Here is a 5,280-nt window from a genome sequence, read left to right on the forward strand (position 1 = left end):
AGCTATTTTTTTGTTGCATTTTGGCCGGGGCCGGGTTTGAACCCACCACCCTCGGTACATGGGGCCAGCACCCTACCCACTGAGTCACAGGTGCCACCCAACTCTTTAGATTTCTATTTCCATCTTTTCCTCCATTCTATTCATTTTATTTGCCATCCATATATTGAATTCTATTTCTGATGATTCAGCCAGTTGTCTATGAATGGCATCTTCTGTTGTATCTCCTTTGTCATTCCTTGGGGGAGTTTATCTGCTCTGATTATTCATGTTGCCAGAGTTCTTCCACTGGTCCCACCCAATGAGTATTTTCTGCAACTTGGCAAGTAATACTGATAGGGTGAGATTGGATTGGGGGCCCCAGAAAGTGGAAATAACCAATCATTTTCCTTTTTTTCCCCAAAGCCACTGTTCATTGACAGAAAGTGGGGTAGGGTGGAGTCCTTCACAACTTAACAGTTTACAGATGGCTGTGATTTATTAAACAAATATTTCCCCCCAAAACTTAAAAGAAAAAAGAAATCATCCACAAAACCCTAAACCCTTCACCCCCTAAAATTTCCTTCTGGGAATGGACTAGGTGGCTACTGAGATGATATGCATTTGCTTTCCTGGCCATCTCCTGATACTTCTCTTCCAGAGTTTGGTGTCCTAATGAGACAAACATCCAGGTTGTTTCTGAAGCTTCCCAATGTGCAAAAAATATTCCCAAGACATTGAATTAACTTCAAGCTCCATTAAGGTGTGTTCTGGCTACTTATTTTTAGCTGCTGAAAACCCTGTCTTGTGTAATGCACCAGGTCTGCCAAACTGCTATTGAGGGCCAAGGCACACACATTTGTGCTGAGTTGAGCAAAAATACCTTTATTCTTCCTCATGAGGACCTCAGCCTTTTCCCCAAAGGTCAAAGGCAGTGAGGACATGGGACATGATGGTGATATAGGAGGACGTCATGTTCTCGATGGTGATGGGGGTACTGATGGTGACAGCCATCCCACTGTTCCCCACACTGCCAGCACTTGACTGGGACCCTACAGAGCTGGCAGGATAAGACGTAGGGGAGAGAGGGGATGGTGCACCTGTGCTTCTTGCAATACATTGCAATGCATGGAGAAGGTGCCTGGGAAACTCTGGAAGAACTCATGAAGTGTTTATTAAGAGTCTGAGAATACTTTATTGCTATATCTTTTTTACAATGCAACATTGCCATATTCAAAATGGACTGGCAAAGCAAGCATAAAACAGCAAATATTTTCTCTTGTGTTGATGTTGTTGCATTTGAGAAGGATTTTAATGACATTATGAATTTAATGAGATTTACAATTTCTGAGTACACAGAATAAGCTGACTTGGACGCTGGGCTTTCAGACTCCATGGCAATTCCATACTCAATAAGGGACAAGACGGCTTCCAAGTACTTAAAAGCCTTTCCAACCTTGTCTGTCATTAACTCTGCTTTCTGCTTCAATTTTTTTTTGCCTCCCTTATGTAAAAATCAGCTTGTTTGTCAAACTTCACTCAAGGCTTCCCTGGTTTAGAGTTACCATTTGGCAAAGAAGGCACTGGAAATGGATTTGCACTGTCTCTGGAAGATCCTTTGTGTTGTGAGGAGCTTCTGGAGCCCTTCCCTTCTACTTTTTTGTACTTGGGAATGGAAGAGTCTTTATGGTTGCTTTTGGTACTACTGGCACTTTTGGGAGGGTCCTGGCCACAGCTGCCTGCTTCCTGCTTTGACCTGTTATGTGCAGGCTTGACTGACTTCTGGGAGGAAGAAGAGGAGGAGGAGGAGGACAGGGTGGAGGAGGAAGCATTTCCTTCTTTGAGGGCTCTGAGGAGGGCCTGGGAATTTTTGTCTTAAAACAGGGATCCTCAAACTTTTTAAATAGGGAGCCAGTTCACTGTCCCTCAGGCCATTGAAGGGTTAGACTGCGGGACCCAGGACAAGTCAGCTGCTAAGCAGGGCAGACAGCTGCGGCAAAAACACCCGGCGGGCCGGATAAATGTCCTTGGTGGGCTTCATGTGGCCAGTGGGCTGTAGTTTGAGGACACCTGTCTTAGAAGATTCTTTGTGGGAGGAAGAGGACTGTGATTTGGTTTCTTTCTCCAGTTTTATTTTTTTGTAATTATCATAGTCTTTTTCTGCTTCACCCTTTCTCTTTTTGGCCAACTTGTTTGAGTTGTCTGAGCTTTTCTTCTGAGACTCCTGCTTCTCTGTTGGGGGCTGTTTATCTTCTGGTTTCTTTTGGCGGATCCCCTTCCCAGGTGCTAGGGTATCCAAGATAGAAGGTCTAGGGCTATCTTCACCATCAAGCTTTGCAGGGAAAGAGTGTCCCTGAGTGGTGAGAACAACTTGGTGTCTCTCAAAGGCAACGCGAGTTTGTCTTTGCAGCTGTTCTCCTGGATCACCACCGCTTTGCAGCAGCCACTAGTCCTGCTGCCACCGCCCTGGGGTGGGCCCTGGCTCTGAGTCAGGGGCACAAGAGCAAAGTGCTTAGGGTTCCTGTCCTCCATATTGTCTTTTGTGGGCTCTAGGCCAGAAAGCACCTTGGCAGGGGCTGGGAGGGAGCTCTTGTGCTTCTTCTTTTCACTGGAGGTGGGTGCTGCTGGCTTTGGCTCGCTGATTCCTCCAGCTTGGGGCCTACCTTTCATCTACCTTTTGTCTTCACCTTGGGCTTGTCTTTGAAAGTCTAGTCTTTTGAGCCATAGGGAAGAAGTCAGGGCTTGATTTCCACCTGTAAGCTGGCCTGTGAATCAGCTGGGCAGGGGCCTTGACCGGCTTTTTGGGCTATTTGGTTCCAACAGTTTGCCTCTGAGGGAGCTCCTGCTATGCAGAAGACTTCTGACAGCTTCTCTTTCCAAGGTTCCCTGCTTCTCTTTCAGCAAGGACCCTGGGAGCTTTGCTGGAGCATTTTAGGGGAGGATCTTTGGATTCAGAATGCTCCTGGCTCATGGAGCCACCATCGCTGCTGCCCTTGTTCTCCTGACATCTGTGCAGGGGCTTGGTGCTGGTGGGGTCCTCTGCTGCCACAGCCGGCTGGTTGACTTTGGTCAGCCAGTTGTCCATCTGCCATTTGTTTGTTGTTGGATGCTCAGGCTCTGGAGCCGGGGTTTCTAGGGGCTCATTTTCCTCGCTGTCACTTGAACTGCTCTCACTCTCCGAGTCTGAGGAGCTGTTGGAGTCACTGGTGCTCTCTGACTCTGCACTGCTGGAATGTGCTGATGCCAATGGGTCTGGAAGCAACTGTGGAGTGCTTGGAGGTGCAGATGAGGAAGGAGGCTTCTCTGGGGTCTGTTCACTGTCACTGTCCTCATTGTCGCTGAGCTGAGTGTTGTCTTCAAGCATAGCTGTTCCTTGCTGAGAATTGAGGTGGGTTTTTGAAGATGTATCATATTGTTTTTGGTTTTTGGTTGTAGAACTTAAGTGCTGAGAATCCTTCATGATAGGGATAGCTCAGCTGTACTAGGCATATGTATTGCTGTCAGAGGAGGAGGCTATGAATGGGTCATTTCCTTCAGAATCTCTTCAGCACAATGGACTTCATTGGAGTAGGTCTGCTGTTACCACTGCTGTTGACTCAGTAAATGTCATTGAGTCACTGGAAGGAGGCAAGTCTGCTCATCTTCCAGATCTTCTTCCTCCAGTCCCGGGTCATTTGCCCTTGTCACCCCTCACCCTTCCCTGACCTGTTGCAGTGGGGAAGGGGAGTACATGTGGACAGAGCAGGGGATCGCATCTTCCTGGGGCTCAGTTCGGTAGCTGGTGGGGACAAAGTGCAGCTCAGCCTGCAATGTGCACAGGCTCGCTCTCTGCTTGCTCCCTGGTTTGCCACCAGTCATTTTCCAATTAGCTAGGGATGGTGATTGTGGCTTTTCCTCTACAGCTTTACAAAGGACCCTTTCAGAGCTGCAGCCAGAGACTCTGAGGACCTTCTTGGTGTGATAGCACAAGCTGGCCCTGTGTTGTAGTCAGACAGCCTCTACCCAATCCTAATGAGTTGCAGTATTAGGCTGAAATCTCTGGTGTGGAGTGATACGAGTAACTGCGGCATGCTGTCCCCCACCAGGGGACAGCTGGAGGAAGAGAATCAGTTCTCCCACTACAAAAAAACTATGCCTCAACCTAGGGGGGTCCCTGGGTGCACAGCCCAGATTGAGAGTTCTAATCCAGTTGTCCCAGGTAGTACAATCACTGCTCAACAGGGAGAGTTCAAAGGGTCTCCAGCAGCCAGTTCCTTCCCAAGAACCAGAGGGGCTGGAGCCCGGTTCCCTCTAGTGAGCAACAGAATCAGTAAAGTGCGCTTTCAAAGTCAGACCAGGGGTGTCAGTGCCTCTGCCCACCACACAATGATGCATTTTTCTCTCTCCTGTGTGTCCCTTTCTTCCTGTGCTCCCCAGCTTCCACTTGAGTCACTGTTTCCACACTGCTATCCAGCAGCCTGCACAGTACCCATGCCTCTCAGGGAATTGCCAAACACTCTGGGATTTGCAGGGGGCAGGCCTTCAGACTGTCAGGCAAGGGGGGAAGGGTGGATTGGGAGTTCAGAATGGTGGGGAAAATATTTCTTCAGTTTTATGCCAGGCAGGATGATGCCTAGGTTCACACATGGAACCTCCTTAGAGAAGGAGGCCCGGTGTTTAGCGGCTATCTCCTGTCGGGTAAAATAAGAGGGCTTTTGTTCCTTGCTCACTTGCAGAGAGCCCACGGCAAGCCTCCCATTTGGGGGAGAGGTCTCTCATCTTTTTTTTTTTTTTATTAAATCATAGCTGTGTACATTAATGCAATCACGGGATACAGTGTAGTTTTCACATACAATTTGAAATACTCTCATCAAACTGCTTAATGTAGCCTTCATGTCATTTTCTTAGTTATTAAGATATTCATACTCTGCTTTTAGAAAGATTCACTTGTACCCTTGTAAGATAGACCATAGAGGTGATCCCACCAATCACCCTCCCTCCACCCAACCACACCCTCCCCTCCTTTCTCCCTCCCCCCTCCCCATATTCTAAGGCTATAATTAGGTTATATATTTCCTATGAAAGCTCTAAATTAGTTTCAAAATAGGGCTGTGTACATTGGATACTTTTTCTTCCATTCTTGAGATACTTTACTAAGAACGTTTTCCAGCTCCATCCATGTAAACATGAAGGAGGTAAAGTCTCCATCTTTCTTTAGGGCTGCATAATATTCCATGGTATACATATACCACAGCTTATTGATCCATTTGTGGATCGATGGGCACTTGGGCTTCTTCCATGACCTAGCAATTATGAATTGGGCTG

The 5,280-nt window shown here is 47.5% G+C and overlaps 1 pseudogene; it reads right to left on the minus strand.

The window, feature by feature from the left end:
* Positions 1 to 734: 734 nt before the first annotated feature.
* LOC100965789 lies at positions 735 to 3,834 on the minus strand (annotated as a pseudogene).
* Between the last annotated feature and the right edge of the window lie 1,446 nt (positions 3,835 to 5,280).

This window comes from Otolemur garnettii, unplaced genomic scaffold, assembly GCF_000181295.1.
Source record: "Otolemur garnettii isolate 467f Iridium unplaced genomic scaffold, OtoGar3 scaffold00249, whole genome shotgun sequence".
Lineage (NCBI taxonomy): Eukaryota > Metazoa > Chordata > Mammalia > Primates > Galagidae > Otolemur > Otolemur garnettii.